The 22,280-nt window shown below is 50.0% G+C and overlaps 1 protein-coding gene across 2 annotated transcripts in view; it reads left to right on the top strand.

The window, feature by feature from the left end:
- Positions 1-3,322: 3,322 nt before the first annotated feature.
- Coro1c (coronin 1C) overlaps positions 3,323-22,280 on the top strand; it is a 95,486-nt gene continuing 76,528 nt past the window's right edge. Inside the window, exon 1 of one of the 2 annotated variants that reach the window (XM_059249092.1) lies at positions 3,323-3,402. The gene's annotated coding sequence lies outside the window, so the exon portion shown is untranslated. Of the gene's footprint in view, positions 3,403-21,924; positions 22,028-22,280 lie in introns of those variants that run through there. The other variant, XM_059249093.1, reaches the window with a different exon arrangement.

Here is a 22,280-nt window from a genome sequence, read left to right as displayed (position 1 = left end):
CGAGTCCACACGCTGTCTGTTGGGCTCTGTCTCTGGGCTCATGGATCTCATGCCCCATCTACTTCTCCTCTTGATAAGCCTGTGAAGTGTGTGCTGGCTGGTTTTAGGTCAACTTGACACAAGCTAGAGTCATCTGAAAGGAGGGAACCTCCAGTGAGAAAATGCCTCCATCAGATCCAGCTGCAGGGCATTTTCTTAATTAGTGATTGATGGGGGAGGGCCCAGCCCACGGTGGGTGGTGCCATCCCTGGGGCTGGTGGTCCTGGGTCCAATAAGAAAGCAGGCTGAGGTTGGGTCGTAGTGGTGCCTGCCTTTAATCCCAGCGGAGTTCTCCAGCAGTGTTCCTTTGGTTGGAGGGTGGCAGAGATGTGGGGAGGACCTGAGGGAGAGTAGAGACCCTCCGAGGTTGGCTCAAGGGGTCTTAGTTACTTAGGAGAGTGGGAATTGGGCCTCTCAGCATGAGCCCATTCATGTGACTGTGGCCAAGTCTCTCTACCATTCCGAGCACGCTGCTTCCTGTGCAGTCGGGGATGTTGGCAATACTAGCGATGGTATGGAGAGTGAGTGACGTGTAAAGCATACAGGAGGTGCTCCATAAGTGCACGGGTCTCTGCTGCACCTCTTGTTGTTATAGTGTAGCATCTGTCCTGCACCCGTGGGAGACAGAACCAGAGAGAACCTGTCTCTCTAGGCGTCCAGCCGGACCTTAGCCATTCTTCCAGCCCAACCGCAGCCTGACTAAGCTTAGGGTGGGCCGGGCAGGGGTCTCCCTGGGCTGAGGGTGGGCTGCACACAGGTGGGAGAGCGCTTCCCCCAGTGGCTACAAGTGCTTTGCTGGTTCACACCACCCATCCTGAAATTGAATCCAGAGCAGTAGCCCTGTCGTCCCCCTCCACGGTACACCTAAGGAAACTGAGCCCACCCCCCCACCCCCCCACCCCCGCCCCAGGGGTGAAGTCAGTCACCCAAGTGCAAGGGAGTGGGCCAGCTCTGCCCCAACCCAGGATCTGTGTCCAGAAAAGGATACACAGTGCACCTTGGGGTTGAAAAGACCAGTTGTCCTGTGGGACCCCCAAACAGAAGGGAAGAGGGGAGACAGTGCCAGCAGCATAGGGGCTTGTGATGCCATTAGCAGCTGACACAGGACAGGATGGATAGAGTCCTAGTGCCCTCAAACCCATTGCACACCCTTCTAGGCCACGCCTACTGACCTCCTGGGCTTGTCTGTGGGATTCCAGGTCAACCTCCCTGTCCCACTCACAGAGCTCAGCTCAGCGCCCCACAGACCCTGCCTTAGTTTGATCCACAGAGGATTCGGGCACTGAGGTCCTCAGGACCATCTCTAGCACCCCACCCCCCCAGCTCAGCTTCTTCCCCTCCTAGGAGGACCCCCCAACATTGGAATCACAGGAGGGCTCCACCTGCGGGGCTGGGATGACTGTGTCAGGTCCACATAGACACACACACAGACGACAAGACACACAGACACACAGACACACACACACACACACACACACACACACACACACACACCACGTGACAGCCACAGCTCCTTCTGCTGCCACAGTGTCTCATTCTCTTTCGGTGTGTGTTTTGAGACGGGGTTCCACTCTGTAGCCCAGGCTGACATGAAATTCAAAGAGATTCTCCTGCCTCTGCCTCCCCAGTGCTGGGATTAAAGTTGGGGCCCAATGTCTAGTTCTTCTTACAAGAGCCCTCCTGCGGGGTGCCACACTGTATTCACAGAAGATCTGAGTGGATGAGAGCTGGGGATGTGCGGCCTGCCCCTGACCAGCTGCCTCTATGTCCCTGCCAGGCCTGTGGCACTTCCAAGCCCCATGCCATCTCCTCAAAGGCTAGTCACCATTTCCCTAGCCTTTCTTGCAATGGCTGAGTCTTAAAGGAAATGGGCACATGCCCCGCCCTTCCTGCTGGCCACCATCCCTCTTCCCTGTAAAGTCCCTTCCTGTATTACCGTGGGGGAATCTCTGGGGAACATCTCTGGTGGACTGGCAGCCAGTAAGGACAGCCTGGCGCTGGTGCAGCCCCCGAACAATGACACGGAGTTTCCACACCGTGACGTGTAAGTTCCACTCACAGAAGCCAGAAGGGAACCCTGGTTTGGGAATCAAAGAGTGAGATTAAAAAAGAAAAGTGGGGGTTGTGTGGGGAAGAATGTTCTAGGTGGAGGGGAAGCTGGTGTCCTGGTTTCCAGAGATGCTAAGCAAACGGGTGTGACAGGCAGAGGCCAGGGCAGGTGATGGGAGGGAGGGGCCACGGCCGTGCTGAGTGCTGGGGGTCGTCTTCAGGAAACACTTGGACTTGAGCTTCAGGGCGCTGGAGTATGGAGGGGCTGGAAACTGTACGGGGTGAGGTCAGCATGTTCCCCCAGACCTAAAACATCACAACATTGCATGTAAACTCTGTAGTTCAGTTCCTCAGTCATCCAAGCCTCGTTTCAAATGTTTATTAGCTACACGTGCGTCTGCCGTAGAGGACAGCAGACATGGGCCACTGGCACACGTGGGACACTGGCACACGCGGGACACTGGCACCAACGCAGAACGTGTCCCGGACACACTGTGCTACAGACAGCACTCAAGGTTTGGGCGGAAAGCGTTCTGGAGAGAGAGGAGGAAGCCAGTGGGGATGGGCTCCAGTGACTCGGTGAGCTTGCCGGCAGCCGGTGCCAGCGTGGCACTTGGTACTCAGCCAATGCCCAATGAAAGACCACTGAGTGGATACCTGACCACCTGTATGTGAGGGGGATGAGAAGATGGGGACAAGAGGTGGTTGTGAGCTCACTTGAGGCACACTGGAGAAGTCACAAGGGCCCGTAGAGGAAGCAGAAGTGTGTCATAGTTTGGGCCTAGGCAGCTGGGTGGGAGGCTTGTTCCCTGAGGTGACTTGGTCTGTCTGTTTTCTGTCACTATCATAGAACACCCGAGACTAGATCGTTTATTAAGCCAAGTTCATTTACTCACGGATGGGAGTCTAAGATAAGATGTCTGGCAACCACCTCACGTTGCATCAGAAAGTGGAACAGCAGGCAAGCGTGTGTGGACGTGAGAGTCCACGCAGGGGACTGTGGTGGTTTGAAAGGAAATGGCCCCCGAAGGGAGTGGCACTATTAGGAGGTGTGGCCTTGTTGGAGTGGGTGTGGCCTTGTTGGAGTGGGTGTGGCCTTGTTGGAGTGGGTGTGGCCTTGTTGGAGTGGGTGTGGCCTTGTTGGAGGAAGTGTGTCACTGTGGGGGCGGGCTTTGAGGTCTCTTTTCTCAAGCTTCACTCAGTGTGTCGGTCAGTCGACTTCCTGCTGCCTTCTGGTCAAGACGTAGCCAGCACCATGCCTGCCTGTGTGCCGCCATGCTTCCCGTGATGATAACGGACTGAACCTCTGAAACTGTAAGCTGTTGCCTCAATTAAATGTTTCCTTCGTAAGAGTTGCCGAGGTCATGGTGTCTCTTCACAGCAATAAAACAAACAAAGACAGTGACCTTACTTTAGACAGCTGCTCTGAGGTCTTGAGACTGCTGCTCTCGGATGGATCTGTGAACACGGCATTCTTCCCTCAACAAGCCAGTTGTCGCCTCCTCTTACGATTCCAGCAACTTGCCGTATTGTCATTAAGGAACATGTTTCAGTGTCATTTCAGGGTGAGGCAAAACCATCTTTAAACCCTGATAGGAGCCGGGCGGTGGTGGCACACGCCTTTAATCCCAGCAGTCGGGAGGCAGAGGCAGGCGGATCTTTGTGAGTTCGAGGCCAGCCTGGTCTACAGAGTGAGATCCAGGAAAGGCGCAAAGCTACACAGAGAAACCCATCTTGAAAAAACAAAAAACAAAAAACAAAAAAACAAAACCCTGATAAGTAGGATCCCTGGGAGGGAGGACGGGATGGGTGTGAGGGAGGTGGGAGGAGGGGGATGAGGGATGGGAGGGAGATGGGAGGAGAACTGGTTGAACTCACAGCTAGAGCTATAAGCCTAGAGCTGTGGGCCTTTCGAGGTAGCCATGGCAGGCTGGCTCACTCAGGCAAGGTTAGAAGAAAGGAAGCAGGGACAGAGAGAAAGGGCAGGAAGGGAAGAGGTGGAGCCAGGACAGGGCAGTACACAAGTGTCGGAGTCCAGGGCAGTGCACAGGTAGGACCCTGCATCCAGACCTGGAACCCCATGACACTGGAAAGAGAGAAGTCTACACTTTTTTCTTCTTTGAGATGAAAAAGATTTGTTGACAGGTTAGCAGGCAATATTTGTGTGTGTGTGTGTGTGTGTGTGTGTGTGTGTGTGTGTGTGTGTACCACAGCTGAGTAAAACAGTATTTGTTTGTTTGTTTGGTTGGTTTTGGTCTTCCAAGACAGGGTTTCTCTGTGTAACAGTCCTGGCTGTCCTGGAACTCACTCTGTAGACCAGGCTGGCCTCAAACTCACAGAGATCTGCCTGACTCTGCCTCCCGAGTGCTGGGATTGAGCCACCACTGCCCACTGTTATGTGTTTAAAACATGCCCCAGTCTCATAGCTGACCCTCTGAACATCACCTGTGAGATGCAGCTCATTATTGCGGAGATGAAGACACTCATATTTGGAGTGCCTCAGTTTCCCCACAGACATGCAACCCTTTCTCTCAGGATAAAGGGCCAGCTCCCCAAGTACTGAACCCTTTGGTGGGTTCTGCCCCAGACTGTCTCCCGCACTTCTCCTTTCTGGATAAAGAAGCCACAACACTGTTTTTAAAAAGCACCCCAAATTACCGAGTGGGACTAGCTTATCGAGAATGTGCAAGGGCTTATGGGACGGTGGGTACGCACAAATTTACAGCAGGTACGTTTTCCTGTTCCCTTCCCCTTCGACAGCACAATAACATAATTGTGGCAGTCATTTTTTTAAATACTTTTAATGTGTCCCACACTTGGCTTAGAATTTAAATGCTATCTCATTCAATGAGAGGCAGGCCCTGTGTTTCTCAAGGACGGGAAATGGACCCACAGAGGTGAAGTCCCAAGACACATCACTCCCAGAGATGTGCATTCTGGCATCAGAGCTGGTCTCGTCCACCAGCTGCTTCCATGGGTGCTACAGCCATAACAGAAAAGCATAGCCTTTGTCTCTGTCACATCTAGCTTGCTGACTGACTGGGGGTGGGCCGGGGTAGGTCACAGCTGACTCTCTCACTTGAGCAGCCTTGGCTCCAGTCAGGCATTGGGTAAGATTGCAGCGTTTTTCCTGGAAGAAACCTGTGTTTGTAGCCACAAAAAGCTTTTTGAGGCCTGGGAGCCTGAGGGGATATGGAACCAGATGGGGTTGTAGATTTCTTCCAGAAAGGGCTCATTTTCTTTGCACTCCCTGGATAATTAATGTGTTAGGGGTCAAGAACATGGCTGGCATCTCCCACTGGCCTGTCGGGAGGATGGGAATAGAAGATGACCGTCTGCTAATAACCCAGGGACAAGGAGGACTCCTGGCCTTTCCCAGCCCTGGGTGCTCAGGGTCCTCATGGGTGTGGGTGACAGAGAGAATTAGAGAGGTGAATGAAAGATCATCCCTGGAACCAGATGTCCAGTCTACCGCGTGGGGACAAACCCGGCAGGTGGCTGCTGAGCCTCCAGTTAGAAAAGAGCGCCTGAGCTGGGCGGTGGTGGCGCATGCCTTTAATCCCAGCACTCAGGAGGCAGGACCAGGCGGATCTCTGTGAGTTCAAGGCCAGCCTGGTCTACAGAGCGAGATCCAGGACAGGCACCAAAACTACACAGAGAAACCCTTTCTCGAAAAAAACCAAAAAAAAAAAAAAAAAAGACAGCCTGGTTCTGCCAACTTTGTGGGGGGATGGGTAAGGAGAAAGCAGTGTGGGAAGGCAGAGGCAAACATAAAAAGTTACTGTTTTCTTTCCTTTGGGCCCACCCCGGGGCTCCCTGATCCTTAGTGTTCAGCTTACTGTGTGACACATACCCATCTACAGAAATCACCGTTGCCCAAAGCATGGAGACCGTGTTCCTCTTCTTCCTCTTGAGAGCTCCATGCCGAATAATAATCTTAATCTATTATGTGGGAGGCTAGAGTTAGCTTAGCTAGGTTGTAAGATGCATTCACTGTGGCCTCTGTGGTGCTGGCTAGTTTTATGTCAACTGGGCACAAGCTAGAATCACTGGAGAAGAGGGAGCGTCAGCTGGGAAAATGCCTCCATGAGATCAGGCTGAAGACAAGCCTGTAGGGTATTTTCTTAAACGGTAATTGATGGTTAAGGGCCTAGCCCATGGTGGGTGGGGTCATCCTTGGGCTGGTGGCCCTGGGTTCTATAAGAAAGCAGGCTGAGCAAGCCATGGGGAACAAGCCAGTAAGCAGCACCCTCCATGGCCTCTGCATCAGCTCCTGCCTCCAGGTTCCTACCCTGTTGGAGTTCCTGTCCTGACTTCCTTTGGTGATGGACAGCAATGTGGAAGTGTAAGCCAAATAAACCCTTTCCTCCCCAACTTGCTTTTTGGCCATGGTGTTTTCATTGAAGCAATTGTAACCCTGACTAAGACACCTCCTAATTCTTCCTATTGTAAATAAAGCTCCCATGAACACCTTTTTGCCTGAAACAGTCCTAACTCCTGCCGTCTTGTCTCTGGTCTTTTCCTTTATATTTTTCTATTTCTTGTCTTTCTTTCCTTTTTCTTTTCTTTCTTTCTTTCTTTCTTTTTTTTTTTTTTTTTTTTTTTTTTGGTTCTTTTAAGACAGGGTTTCTCTGTGTAGTTTTGGTCCCTGTCCTGGAACTCGCTCTGTAGCCCAGGCTGCCCTCAAACTCACAGAGATTTCCCCCTGTCTCTGCCTCCCAAATGCTGGGATTAAAGGCGTGTGCCACCACTGCCCAGTGGTAGCCTACTTTTAAGAGGGCCTCAACAAGCCGGGCAGTGGTGGTATCCCCTTCAGCAGTTCCAGCTGACTGAGACACGTCCCTTGTGACGCCTTCCATGTCGATCAAGGCTGGTGTGAGCACACTGCAGAGCTGACAGAACACTGCTGATGTTAGGTCCTAAACGGTAGTGCAGCCTCCAGGTGCCACCATTACAGGCATTCCCAGTTCCGCCCATCTCCCTTGGTCTCCTGAACCTCCCAACCAGCCTGGATGAGTGAGCCACTCGGGAGAAGCCATGGGACCGCATCAAGCCTTCAGCTGTCTACAGCCCCCGATCTTAGCCGATTACAACCTCAGGAAAGACTTTACCAGAGCCAAACCCATGAAGTAGAAACCTCCCGATTCCCAACCACAGAAATAGATAATCGGCGTGCTAGTTTTCTGCCTACATGGTTCTGGTGGCGTCTTCTACAGCAATAGATAATGGATCAAAGACTGGATGGAGTGCCTTTAAGATTTACGACCCAGCATTCCATAGTCACCAGATTGCTGCTTCCTGTTTTGCCCCGGTACTGGCCTATTTGTGACCTCACATAACCTTCTGATAGGAGTTCCTGTGTCACGGGGTGTGTTTGGACTCCACATCTGCAGCTACTTGCCCTTTCTGCTCTGCTCCCTCTTGGAGATTGGGTTTTGATTTGTGGCCGTGAGCGTGTCCACAATAAGATGTTCACAGCTTGTTCCTCGTGCCCAGCTAAACCATCTAATAGACCATGCTGGGCAGCGAGCGAGCGAGCGAGCCCAGCCTGTTGTAAGTTAATGCTGCTTTTCTCTGCATCCTCTAGAGCAGAGTAAGCAAAAACATCTGGCTTCAGCAGCGGCCGCATCGCTGGAATAAGCATTACAGAAAGGAAATAGATTTCCATTTCTCATGTTTGAGAGCTGCCCCTGTATGATGCACAGACCCAGGGCATTCGAAGACGTCCGGAGCCTCGATTTGTCTTATCAGTGTGTTCCATGAATACTTATTTGGCATCCCAGGCACTGGAAGATTTGGAATATTTTAAAGGATTGGAACTCATGTTGGTGTCTGACTTAAACTTGCTTACAGAAGCAAGATGGACTAAAATGCCCACAGACACTGCACTTGGAACCGGGTTGAAATTCTAGCCGCACTACCTACAAGCTGTGTGACCTTGGGTCGGTTTTTGGACCTCTCTGACCTTTAAGTTTCTTTGTCTAAAAGGAGACACTAATTGTAATTTTGTTTTAAGATTTTTTTTTTTTTTGTTGTTGTTGTTTTTTCAAGACAGGATCTCTCTGTGTAGCTTTGTGTGTCCTGGAACTCACTCTGTAGATCAGGCTGGCCTCGAACTCACAGAGATCCACCTGCCTCTGCCTTCTGAGTGCTGGGATTAAAGGCATGCGGCACCACCGCCCGGCTTTGTTTAAGATATCTTAGGTGGGATGCGCATGTTAGTTCCCAGCCTAGAGTGTGTTAACACCTGCCCAGTTACTAGGCAGTTATTTGCTACTAGACAATCCCGTGGTACCTTGGTGAGGCTATGTCACAAAATATGACAGGCTCAGTCTTTGAATCCATCTGTGTGGTGTGAATTAAAGACCCTTCACTCCTCAGAGCCTCAGTTTCTTGATCTGTAGAATAGGCCCGCTGTAAGGTACTCTGTTGAATAATGATACAGATGAATGAAGCAATGGATACAGGTAGATGTTGAGCACTCAGGAGGTCCACAGTGCACACGATTTCTCTTTGTAGGGGAGGGCATCCAGGGATCATTTGCAGCCCAGTGTGATGCTTCCGCCCTGGCGAAGGCTTTGTGAGCTCTGAGTATTGATTCCGAACGGGGCAGGCAGCCATCCCCGGGGGCACATGGGACCTTCAACAGCACATCCTCAACTTGACTTCAGAGCAGGAACCCCCATTGGTCTGCAAGAAGTGTCCCTGAGTGGGAGGAAGATCATCCTGGAACTTCCAGAAGGGCTGAAGCTGTGGTTGTCTGTTAGAGAAGCTTCCAGAATTCCACCTCAGCACTGACTAATGACACTAGTGGCTGAAGAAGTCACCTCCCGCATGCTCAGGCCCCTCGTGCGCATGGCAGTGTTCACAGTGGGGACCAGATGGCTCTTTTCTCAATTTCTTTCTCTTTTTAAAGGGTTTTATTTATTTATGGTCTCACAATGTAGCCTTGGATGGCCTGGAACTTGCTGTGTAGATCAGGCTGCCTCGGACTCATAGAGATTCACCTGCAGGGGTTTAAAGAGGCCAGAGCCTTTGGCTCTCCCTGGACTGGGGTCACAGTTGTGAGCCACCTGACATGGGTTTTGGTAACTGATTTCACCCCTTCTGGAAGAGCAGACTACTCTCTTTCATTGTTGGTTTTTCGAGACAGGGTTTCTCTGTGTAGTTCTGGTGCCTGTCCTGGATCTTGCTCTGTAGCCCAGGCTGGCCTCGAACTCACAGAGATCCTCTTGGCTCTGCCTCCCGAGTGCTGGGATTAAAGGTGTGCGCCACCGCCGCCTGGCTCAGACCATTCTCTTAACCTGTGAACCATCTCTCCAGCCCCTTATGATTTTATATGGCTTCATTTTACTTGTAATCATGTGTTGCGTGTGTGCGTGTATTTGCCGTGTATATGCAGTCTCCTGGATGCATGTGTCTGTGGAAGTCAGAGGCTTCAGATCATCCTGCACCTGGGATTACAGGTGGTTGTGAGCATCTTTCCTGCACCGAGTCTCTATGGATACATGAAGTCTTCCAGACAGCCTGGACAGCCCCCTGGAGTAAGTGCAACTATGTCCCCATTTTACAGATGAGGACAGTGTGGTGCCAGAAGGTAAGATGGAACACTGGTGAGTGAATGGCTGTAAGGATTTATAACCATGCATGCATATAGAATATTATTATTATTATTATTATTATTATTATTATTTTTGGTTTTTTTGAGACAGGGTTTCTCTGTGTAGTTTTGGTGCCTGTCCTGGATCTCGCTCTGTAGACCAGGCTGGCTTCGAACTCACAGAGATCCACTTGGCTCTACTCTCGAGTGCTGGGACTAAAGGCGTGTGCCACCACCACCTAGCATAGAATACTATTTTAAAGTGTGTTATTTTGTTTATGTTGCATTTGTTTGACTCTGTGAAGCTGTGTTACTCTGCCTGTGTAAAACACCTGAGGATCTAATAAAGACGTGAACAAACAATAGCGAGGCAGGAGAAAGGATAGGTGGGGCTGGCAGGCAGAGAGATGATATAGAAGGAGAAATCTGGGAGGAAGGGAAGAAAGAACAAGAAGAGAAAGAGGGGAACTCCAGGGACCAGCTACCCAGCTACACAGCCGGACCGCACAGGGAAACCCTGTCTGGAATAACAAATTAAAGAACAATAGCCAGAATTGGGGGTGTTGTTCAGCGGCAGAGCATTGCCTAACTAACATGAGACCCTGGGTTCGATCCTCTACAACACAAACTACACACACACACACACACACACACACACACACACACCCCATAGTATAAAAGCAGTAAACATATCGGTTACTAATAAAGTCTGAAACTTGCTACATGATCAAACAGTGTGCCCAGGATCTCACAGATCATTTGTGGGAGAGCTGGGACTTGGCAGCCAGAGCAGCCTGATGGATTCCAGCAAGCCACACCCACAGCTAGCCCTTCTACGGCTTCCCAGTCCTTGTTGAAGTTCATTTCTAGCATGAGTAGGGGGCAGGAGAACCTCTGTCTGGGTCGCAAGCCCGGGGGTCTCCTCATCCACCAGGAAAGTGTGGCATTGAGTGAAAGGAGCCAGCCCACCGGTTTTTGTTGTTTGTTTTGTCGTTTATAATGTGGGCATGGGCTCAGTGGAGCTTGGCGTAGGTGCAGAGGAGAGACCATTTGTGTGAATGAAAGATAGCATTACTTCCTCGAAAGGGGATTTGCAAGTCGCCTCTTCCTACAAACACTGTTGGTGACAAGGCAATCTATGATTCCAAGCGTGTGTGCTCCCCCAGCGACTTCCCCTGGGAAAACCCTTTGCTCACCTCTCACAAAGGGAAGCGACACTTCACTTGAGTAGGAAACAGATAATCTCACATCTCAGTCTTCTGGGAGGCCAGAAGCCAGCCCTGACCAAAGAGGGAGCCATTTTAAACCACCTGTCCGGAGAGCCCAGAACCGTTAGGATCATCTTTTTGCTCCGGGACCCTCAGCTGCTGTTCCCACTGTCACCCAGCAGCCGAGAGCAGCTGTGACCATGGCACGCTTGGTCACTGGTTTCTTTCCTTTTATTTGTGCTGACAAGTTTTCACAATAATAACAATGTAGCAACAATTTAGCAACTGGGCACTGGGGGTGGGGGGTTGAGCTCTAATGTCAGAGATATAATTTGTGTGTGTGTGTGTGTGTGTGTGTGTGTGTGTGTGTGTTGTGGTGGTAGTGGTGGTGTTTTTCTTTTGAGACAGGGTTTCTGTGTGTAGCCCTAGCTATCCTGGAACTCATTCTGTAGACCAGGCTGGCCTTTAATTCAGAAATCAGCCTGCCTGTGCCTCCCAAGTGCTGGGATTAAGGGTGTGAGACACCACGGTCCCGCTTCCATACTCACATTTTAAGATAGTCTCACTACATAGCCCTACTTGACCTGGTACTCTTTATGTAGTTCAAGCTAGCCCTGAACTCAGAGTTCTACCTGTGTTAAAGGATATTTGATCACACTGAACCCTGAGATTGTGTTATTTACTGGAAAAAAAAAAAACCTGTTTCTAGTTGTGGTGTGGTTTAGCCCTGGCACACACTTTTAATCCAAGAGCTTTCTGCTTGAATATTGTAAGCAGGATTAAATAAAGTCAGCTATAGGTCAAGAGACCAGTTGACAGGAAAAACCATAGAGAGTAAGAGGGAGTCAGGAGGATGGAGAGAGACACACAGGAAGCAGAAGGGAGGGACATTGAGTTTGAAGAGTTTTATTTGAGGTGGCGTAGGAGAAGAGAGAGGCTTCTGGGATGTCGGCTGAGGAGGAAGGTCAGCAGGGGGCTTTCTCTGCCTCTCTGAGCTAGCAGGCTTTCACCCCGGCATCTGGTTCCCAAGTCTTTATTGGTAACATCGAATGATTGAGATTTTGTTAAAAACAACATCCTGCTTCTCAGGTGCTAGTGTTAAAGTCGTGTACCACCATGCCTGGCAACACTTTCTTTTTTAAATTAATTATTTACTTTTGCTTGTATGTAAGTACAGGCTCATCCATGCCACAGAGCGTCGGTGGAATTCGGTTCTCTCTTGCTACCTTGGAGATCTGGGGATCAAACTCAGGTCTTCAGGCTTGTGTGCAAGCACCTCTGTGTGCTAAGCCATCTTGCCGGCTCTGCCATGTGATCCTTGATTGCACAAGATATACCAACTATATATTCTCAAGTCCTTTCCACGCTGGAAGCCTCTGTTTTCTTTTTCTTTTTCTTTCTTTCTTTTTTTTTTTTTCCCCCCCGGAGCTGAGGACCGAACCCAGGGCCTTGAGCTTGCTAGGCAAGAGCTCTACCGCTGAGCTAAATCCCCAACCCCTACTCTGTTTTCTATACTGTAGGGTAGACATAACAGACCCCATCCTTAAGCACGGCTGGTGGGGGGAGGGGGTTAAAAATCTTTTCCTCAAAGTCCCTCACCCTGTAAGACTCAGTAAGTTTCCATACGTCTGAATAGACAGGGTTCCTCGATGTTTGGGGCCCAACACTTCTTTGTGGGGCAGTCCTTCACACTGTAGATTGTTGAAGAGCATTCCTGACTCTGCCCTACAGAATCCAGGTCCACTTTTCTGCCTGCTGCAACCCAAAATGTCTCTAAATATCACGGGCTGTCCCTTGGGGGAAGCCGGGAGCAAGGCACCTGCAGTTGAGAGCCACGGGTGCAGCAAGCCTTGGCTGGATTAATTAGCATTAATTCCCGGTTCACGGTGCCAGAGGCTTCCTATTTGAGTGGCGCTGGCCTGGCTGAGCTTTGGATGGCCGCTGGTGGGCACCTGGACACAAATCGTGGCCGTCTCAAGCTTTATTGTTGCCATAATGAGACTCTCCTGGTAAGCGAGCAATTTGGGTGACAAGACTCACATTCAAGTTCTTGGAAAATCTGGAGTACTGCCTTATCTGGAAATCCTTCCATCTGGCGCTCTGCTGGGGACTGTCAAATGGCGACACTGGGCTAAGGGACCGTGAATTTATGGAATTCTTTTCCTGTAGGATGGCCAACCACTCACTGAACACACTTGCAGGAAAATGAGAAAATACAGACCAGGAAGTAGGGACAGGAAGTTTACCCATCATCATGGTTGATTGTGTGTGTCTATTTGACGACACAGTAGATGTCCAGGTAGCTGATTAAATATGATTTCTGAGTGTGTCTGGGAGTCTGTGAGGGGGTTTCCAGAGGCAATGGGTGGGTTCAGGCTGCCCTGAAACTTGTGAGCCAGCTGCCTCCAGCTGCCTCCCTAGTGTTGGGTGAAGAGTGTGAGCCACCAGCAAAAGATTAGCATTTAAATGGATGGACTAAGAGTGGATGATCTTCCCTACATAGGCACATATCCAGCCCACAAAGGACCTAAGCCAAAAGGCTGAGGAAGGTTAAATTTCTTCTCCATCTGCTTGTTTTTTGTTTGTTTGTGAGATAGGGTCTCACATAGGCCAGGTTGACCTTATTATGTAGTAAAGACAACCCTCAGGTCTTTACTTCCCTTGTACTGGGATTATAGACCTGGGCCACCATGCTTGACTTCCTTCTGCTTCTTTGAGGTAGGATGCCTGTGCCTTTGACACTTCTGATTCTCAGGACTTATCACTTGAACTTGAATCTGCTCCATTGGCTGTCTGGTTCTCAGGGGTTTGAGCTACATCTCTTGCTTCCCTGAGTCTCCAAGGAGGGTGGCAGAATGTAGGGCTCCTCAAGTTCCAAGATCAGGTGAGACAAACTTCATAAAAATATCTATCCTGTCTGTCATCTGTCTATCTATCTATCTATCTATCTATCTATCTATCTATCTATCTATCGTCTACCTGTCTGTCTAGCTCATTGTTTCCCCCCTAAGTGGAATACTGGCTAATATGCCCAAATTCTATCACTCAGAAATAATTCCCATTTTTTTTCCAAGACAGGGTTTGTCTATGTAGCTTTTGGAGCCTGTCCTGGAACTTGCTCTGTAGACCAGGCTGGCCTCGAACTCAAGAGATCCCTATGTGCTGGGATTAAAGGTGTGCCCCACCAACACCAGTCTTATTTTATGTTTTATAAAACAAGACTCACTCTTTCCTGACCCCCTTTTTACCTAGCATATCTGGAAGGTCTTTGTACATCATCAAGTAATAAATATTCCTCTACAAAATTATTTTGTTTCCTGCTTAAGAAACTTCCATAGCTTCTGGTAGCCCGGGACTATTCTCCCTCACAGAGAGTAGCCTGAGACCACACTCCATGTTCCTACTGAGCCACAAGCCTTTCCAGGAGTTATGGACACTGGAAGGCCAGAGATATTGACTTCAAGAGGGGCTGAGCAGAGATTGGGTCCTGGGAGTTGTCTTTTGCCTCCAGGGTGAGGTGCAGGTTGCCTCCAGCACCCAGCCACACCCTGTTCCTCTGATGACATCTCTAGTTGAGAGCACTGAGATGTATTTACCTGTTTCCTCCTGTTGCACAGGAAAGGTGGTTCCATGGTTAAAAGGAGTTTAATATATGTCCTCACACACACATGATTGATCCTCACTGTTCATGGACTCCACATCTGTGAATTCACATGCTAAGGTTCATGGAACAGTTGTGTAGGGGCTCAGTATAACTTTAAAAGGCAGGAGAGGTCTTAAGCCAGGTAATTAGGTCACGGAGGCATTGCCTATGGAGTTATGACTGGTCTCTCTGAGTGAATTAGTTCATGTGAGTGTGAGAGGGGCCGGTCTTAGCTACATGGTGAGGCTAGCCCAGGCTGTGTGAGATCTTGTCTCAAAAATGCAACAAAACAGGGCTTCAGAGATTGCTCAGTGGTTTAGGGCAGAGGACTTGAGTTCAGTTCCCAGGACCTACATCAGGTTGCTCAGAGGACCTCTGCACATATGTGCACATACTCTCACACACACACACATGCACACATACATATAATTTAAAAAAATGAATATATTCCTTAAAAACAGGCCAGAGACATGACTTAGTGGTGAAGAGTATTGGCTGTTCTTCCAAAGGACCCAGGTGGCTCAAAACCATCTTTAACTCCAGTTCCAGGAGATCTGATACCCTCTGGTTCCTACAAATACCAGGCATACAAGTGGTACACAGACATACATGTTTTCTTGAGACAGGGTTTTATGTAGCCCAGGTTGGCCTCAAAATTATTATGTAGTAAAGGCTGACCTTGAACCCCAAGTACTGGGATTACAGGCTTGAGCTGCCATGCATAGTTTATTTCTGGGACAGGATCTTGACAGGATGTAGCCTTAGTGGTCTGGAACTCCTATGTAGACCAGGATAGCCTCAAACTCACAGGGATCCTCCAGCTTCTGCCTCTCATGTGTTGGCATTATGTATGTGTCATCAACAGGCCGGGCTCCAATCTGTCTGTGTGTGGAGATCGGAAGCCAACCTTGGATGTCTTCCTCATTCTCCATTTTTTTTATTGTTGTTACTTACAAGATCTCTCTATATAACACTGGATGTTCTAGAACTTTCCCTGTAGACCAGGCTAACCTCAAACTCACAGAGATCCACCTGCCTCTGCCCCCCAAGTGCTGGGATTAAAGGCACATGCCACCACGCCCAGCTTTTTTTTTTTTTTTTTTTCTGAGACAAGGTCTCTCACTGTGAACTGTTTTATTCCTGACTAATTAAATGGCAAGAACGAACCTCAGAGAGTTTAGGTAACTGGAATTAGAGATGGTTGTGAGCCACCCTGTGTGTGTTGGGAGTCAAACCTGGGTCCTCTGGAAGAGCACCCAATGTTCTCAACAGCTGAGGTATCTCTCCAGCCCCAGACTTAAATATATGTTTTTTTTTTTTTTTTTTTTTTTTTTGGTTTTTCGAGACAGGGTTTCTCTGTGTAGCTTTGCGCCTTTCCTGGAACTCACTTGGTAGTCCAGGCTGGCCTCGAACTCACAGTTAAATATATGTTTTTAACGTGCATGTGTGTGCACCATTCGTGTGCTTAATGCCCGTGGAGGGCATCAGATCTCCCGGAATTAGAGTTACAGGTGGTTGTGAGCTGCCATGTGGGTGCTGGGAACCGAACCCTGGTCCTCTGCAAGAGCAGTTGATGCTCTTAACCACTGAGTCACCTCTCCAGCCCTCAAAACTAGAATGTTTTTAATATTTACACATTGAAATACATATATACAGCAGAACACTACTCAACACTAAGAAGGGACACACTATTCATACGTGCAAAGACTCATGTGTGCCTACAGAGATTTGTCCTGGGTGTAAAGTACCGGTACCTAGGGGTTATGGATTATATGATTCCATTTCTATGATAGTGTTGGAAATCCAAAATTCTAGAAATGTAGACCCAATGAGTGGTGGCCAGTGGTGAAGGCGGTGGGATGTAGGATGGATGTGGTTAAATGTGACAGAGGAGACCCTTTTGGGGATGAGAGTATTTTCTATCTTAATTATGTGGATATCAATGACAGATTCCTATTACTGTATTACAGTTTTGCCAGAAAACATCTGAAGGCTCCATGTGATTTGTTCATTTCATATTGGTTCTTACATCTGCAAGTGACTCTATAATGCTCTAAAAACTAATGAAAGAAAAGGATTTAGGGCTGAGTATAGCTCACTGGTAGAATACAGAAGAATGAATATTTAACATGGGGTTCAATCCCCAGCATTGGGCGTGAGGGAAGAAAGAAAAAGATCCTATGTTACTCATTCAGTGCTTTTTTTTGTTTGTTTGTTTTTGTTTTTGTTTTTGTTTTTTCCAGACAGGGTTTCTCTGTGTAGTTTTGGTGCCTGTCCTGGATCTGGTTCTGTAGACCAGGACTGGTCTCAAACTCACAGAGATGCGCCTGGCTCTGCCTCCTGAGTGCTGAGATTAAAGGAGTCCACCACTGCCCACTAACCCTCCCACCCCCACCCCCGGCTGCTTTTCTTGTTTTGCAGAGCAAAATATGCAAAGCAGAGGTTTGGTCAATGTAGGGTGAATTTTAATAGACTGTAAGCTCTTCTACTGGTCAATTAGAAAATATGCGCTCTGGGATTACTCAAGCCTCTTGTCTGTCTGTCTGTCTATCATTATCATTATTATTTGGTAATGCTACCCAGGGCTAATTCATTAGCTTCCAGTTGCCCTGGCAACTTAAGACTCATGTCCCCATTTGGTAGAGAAAAATTATTTGCTAAGTCTCTGTATGCAGGCCCTGTGATTCTCCTTGGCCCATGAGCTGGCACCTGTCTATTTGTGGTTTGGGACTCACTCCTATCTTTTGTCATTTAAATATCTCTCAATTCGAGGTACCACCAGCTTTCAAGAGCAGCATCCTTCCCTGGACCCAAGTCCCTTCGCACAGGGCCAGTAGGCACAGACTGAAGGTTTCTTCCAGGTCTACGCAGGGCTTTACTTTCAACTGAACCTCAGCGAGGTAGAAGAGTTCTCTCACAGCAAAGGGTTACACAGTTTTCTTTCTGTTCCTGATGGAGCAGCTAGTTGGCCACATGTGGGGCAGATGTGGAGGACGGTGAGGTGGCACTGCATCTGGCTTTCCATGTTTCCATATGACAGTCTCCTCCCCACCAATCCAGGGATAAAACTAGGGACAGAAAATGGGCAGCGCGGAAGTGAAGTCCTCAAGACTGGTGCTGTGGGTGGTATCATCTGCTGGGATTTGCTGTTATCACACATCTTACTTCTAATTTCATCATTCAAAGAATAGCGGGGAGCGGGGAACATCTGGATCGATAGCTCAGCAGGTAAAGTGCTTAAGCATAAGGACCTGAGTTTGGATCCCCAACACCCACGCAAAACCCTAGGTTTGTGGCGTGTACCCATAACCCCAGTGCAGGGGGTATGAAGACAGGTAGACCCCCGGGGCTGGATAACCAGCCAGTCTAGCTGTTGTGTGACAGAACTTTTCCTGGGGAGGTACAGCACACATATCTATGCACCCCAGATAGGGAACCCATGACATACCAAAGTACAGATACTGCCAAAGTCCAACTAAGTGAACCAATGAGTTTTATTGGGGTCATTTACAGGTGTATGGGTGAGACATTGCTTACAGAAAAGGAAATGACTTAGACAGGTGTATCATCGAAGCTTGCCCCAGCATGAGTGACAGCTAATAAAGCTGGAACTGGAGCACACTGCACAGCCTGCAGGCAGCTTAGCAGGTTGGAGGGTGTCCGTTCCAGGTGCCCCAATTGGGCTAAAGTCCTTCCGGGCAGCTAGCTTGGTTTCTGTTTCTCCCAGGCAACTAGTCTACTTTCAGCCTCTCCTTTACAGCTCGGCTCCTCTGAGAAGACCTCTAAGCTTTTATTGCCTACTCTGGCAGGGCGGGGCCAAGTGAATCTGGTCAGTTTCAGGGACTTCCTGAAGCTATTTTGAGCCGTTTATCTTCTTTCTTGAGGAGCGTCCTGCAGAATGGAATGTTTCAATCTTGGGGGAAAATGTTATACAATAGAAGCCAATAGTTGCTAAATTCCAAGTCCATTCAGAGACCTTGTCTCAAAAAATAAGACCAGTCGGGTGGAGATGGTGCACACCTCTAATTCCAGCACTCGAGAGGCAGAGCCAGGCGGATCTCTGCAAGTTCGAGACCAGCCTGGTCTACAGAGCGAGATCCAGGACAGGCACCAAAACTACACAGAGAAACCCTGTCTCGAAAAACCAACCAACCAACCAAACAAACAAACAAACAAAAAACAAACAAAAAAACAAAACAAAAAACCAAACCAAACCAAACCAAAACACCAAAAAAACAAAATAAGACCGGGTGTGATCAAGACTCTCAGTGTTGTCCCCTGGCACATACATATGAGCTCAACCCTCCCCCAACATGGGTGGGAGGGGTAATTAAGTTGGGAGGGCTGGGGTGAGCTCACTGTTAGAGGCCCTAGGTTAGATCCTTTGTGTCACAAACAAAACTCCAAACTCTTTTTGTTTGTTAGCTTTTTCCAGAGACAGGGTTTTTCTGTGTAGCTTTGGAGCCTGTCCTGGAACTCAGTCAATCTGTCGACCAGCCTGCCCTCAAATTCACAGAGATCCACCTGCCTCTGCCTCCCGAGTGCTGGGATTAAAGGTGTGCACCACCACCCCTTGTCATTTTTTTTTTCTCGAGAAAACCCCAGACTCTTCCTTCCTCCAAATCACTTCCTGAAGTAAGCATTTGCATTTCCATATATAGTGTAGAAAAAGAAGGAAGTGGGACCGTGGAAATGGCTCATCAGGTAAGAGCACTTGTTGTATAAGCGCAGGACTTGAATTCAAATCCCTAGTACCCATGTTAAATGCTGGTGACAGCTGTGGTTGCCGGTAACCCCAGCACTGTTAGAGCTGGAGGGAGAACAGCTGGGGCTTGCTCAAGGTTGCCAGCCCAGTTTCAGGTTCAGTGAGATGCCTGTCTCAAGAGGATAAGGTGGAAATCGGTACTAGAGCGGTATGCCTGGTGTGTTCTTTTGACTTACCCATGCACACACATCCTGCACATATAGGTGTGTATACACCACACACACTCACACCAATAAATAAGATGAGGGGAAGTGATCTAATATCTGTCAGTGAGTAAGTTTCAGTCTGAATTAAACCTGTCTGTCAAAATCCAAAGTCCGTATTTTTTTCCTCCGGTTTTGTCCATTGCCCCTGAGGCAGTTTGGGGTAATGACTAACCAGCTCCTAAGAGTGCAGAGGGTGTAGTTAGATTCATGTGGGTTTCACCTGGTCCATACTGGGTAACCTTAGGCAAGTTCATGTCTCCGATTCTCTGTTTTTTCACCTTTATAGCTGGATTTTGAGAATTCTTCCTATGGCCACAGGGTTGTTGGAAGAATTTCTAACAATTCTGCACTGTCAGGCACCCAGTGCCTGCTGTTGGAAGGGATGGGTAAGTGTTGGATTAGCGTCCGTTTCCAAAGGCGTGGTCAGTGTCCTGGGTACTTCTCAGTTCTCTTTCAAGCAGTCTGCTGCTCTCCATTCTCCCACACCCACTCAGCCCCCAGAATCTATGCCCTTGTTTAACTAAATAAAGGATCATAACAAGAGCAACTGGTATTTCCACATCACCGTACATACTCCAGCAACTACGACAGGAGCTCTACCACCTCTATCTCACTTAAGCAGGGTGACAGAGCTTGCTGGGTGTGGAATACTGAGTCCCTCCTGTTAGCACCGGCTGCTTAGAGCCAAAACCCATTCTGTGTGCCACCTGTGTGTCCCAAGTCAGAAACTAAGCACTGACCGGGAGGGGCCATCATCATTTCCATGTCACAGATAAAGAAATCAAGCTTTGGGGCTGGAGAAGTGCTCAAGAGCGTTTCCAGTTTGGTTCCCAGCGCCCACTGTGGTTCTCCCATGACCCCCTGTAACTCCAGTTCCGGGCTACTTGTCAGTCTCCTCTGACCTACTAGGTAATTACACACACGCACGCAGGTGCACACGTCTAAAATAAATGAACGTCTTTAAAAGTAGAGCATTGAAGGGAGTAAAAAACTTGCTGAGAAAGCTGTTTGGTTCTGGTAGACCTTGATTTACACACACACACACACACACACACGCACACGCACACGCACACGCACACGCACGCACGCACGTGCACACACACACACACACACTGCTTTTTTTTTTTAAATTTTGATTTTTTGGCTTTTTTGAGACAGGGTTTTTCTACATATCCCTGGCTGTCCTGGAACTCACTATGTAGACCAGGCTGGCCTCAAACTCAGAGAGATCCACCTGCCTCTGCCTCCCGAGTGCTGACTCTCAAGGCGTGCTCCACCGCACCCGGTCCCATTGCTTACTGTTTTGAGTTGGCAGTTTAACGCAGGTCCTGCAACATGGAATTCAGGGCCTCTACCACTGAGCACCCACCCTAGCTAGATTCCTGGACATTTCAGAGGCTGAAACAAAGTGAAAATTCGTCCCCCTGTGAATTGTAAAGATGCCTCGCTTTGGGAAAGAAACAACCCAGCCCCTCGGCTGGCCCAGTTCCCTAGTCCCAGTTTCCTTAGATCTTGATATTTCTAAAAGGCGTTGGCTAGGAATGGGATAACCTCACACTCAAGATTAGAAAATTGAGACCCAAGGAAGTGAGGAAACTGTCCCCTGGGCCGCTCCGTCCGATAGTAACAGGGCTGGGGCTGGAATCCGCCTACTCTTGACTTACGGAGGGACTTTAGCAGGGAGTCTCCACTGCCTCACCTGAGGAAAGGAGTCATTAGCTCTCTCGGGTAAGGTGTGGCCGAGCCCAAGGGCGGCCACCCGGTCCTGGGCTGTGATTCAGGACAGTAGTGGGAGGAATGGGGCGTGGGTGAGAAGCGGGAGCCGGCCCTGACGGGGGCGGGGCTTCTAAGAATTTGGGGGCGGGGCTTGCAGTTTAAGTACCAGCAGGGCTGTGGGCGGGGCCTGGGGTGCAGCAAATAGGATGATGACGGGTTCCGGGACGGGGCTTTTGGATCTCCGAGCGGGGGATTTGTGGTGCTGAGCCTGGGGAAGTTAGGTTTGCGGGGACCGGGCCTGGATCGCGGGCTCGATGGGCAGTTAGCGGCGCCAAAAGACCAAGTTCGTAGGGAGGCGCCCCAGGGCCGGTGGGCGGGGCTTAGCTACGCCCACTCAGGTTCTAAAGAACTGGGTGGGGCTCGAAGGAGCCCATGGGCGTGGCCGCCGGGCCATTCAAATGCCCAGGAAAGCGGGCGTGTGCTCGGAGCCTCCCTGCGCTGCCCCACGCTACCAGAGGGGGCGCGCTAAGGAGCGCCGGGCCTCTTAACCCGGACCTTCCGGAAGTGGGCGTGGCGAGGCGCGTCTCGGCGGCGCTGATTGGGCGTGGCGCGGGGCTGGGGGGCGGGGCCTGCGCGAGGAGGCCTGGGCAGCGGCGGGCGGCCGCGCCCCTCCCCCGCGCGGCGCTCAGTGCCAGGCGGGAGGCGGCAGCGGTTGGAGGCTTCGCGGGGCTTTGCAGCTGGGACTTCGGCGGCGGCGGCGGCGGCGGCGGCGACGGCGGCGCCTCAGGCACCCGGGCTCTGGTAAGCGGCGCGCGCTCAGGCGAGGCGGCTCGGGAGCGAGCCGGGGCGGGCGGGCCCTCGGGGCCCCCGTGTGAAGCTCCAGGGCTGACAGGAGCCGGCGGCGCTGCGTGTGTGGGGCGCACGCGCGTGCCCGGGTGCTGCGGCCGGGGAATGGCCGTCTGCGGGCGGGCGGGCAGCGGGCAGCGGGCGCTCGGCCTCGGGGCCCGGCAACCGTGAGGCGGTAGCTGAGGGCTGCGGGGAGGCCCGGGGCTTG

This window comes from Peromyscus eremicus, chromosome 23 (assembly GCF_949786415.1).
Source record: "Peromyscus eremicus chromosome 23, PerEre_H2_v1, whole genome shotgun sequence".
Taxonomy (NCBI): domain Eukaryota; kingdom Metazoa; phylum Chordata; class Mammalia; order Rodentia; family Cricetidae; genus Peromyscus; species Peromyscus eremicus.
The sequence above is the reverse complement of the archived record's forward strand: the minus strand, read 5'-3'. Positions and strand labels throughout refer to the sequence as shown.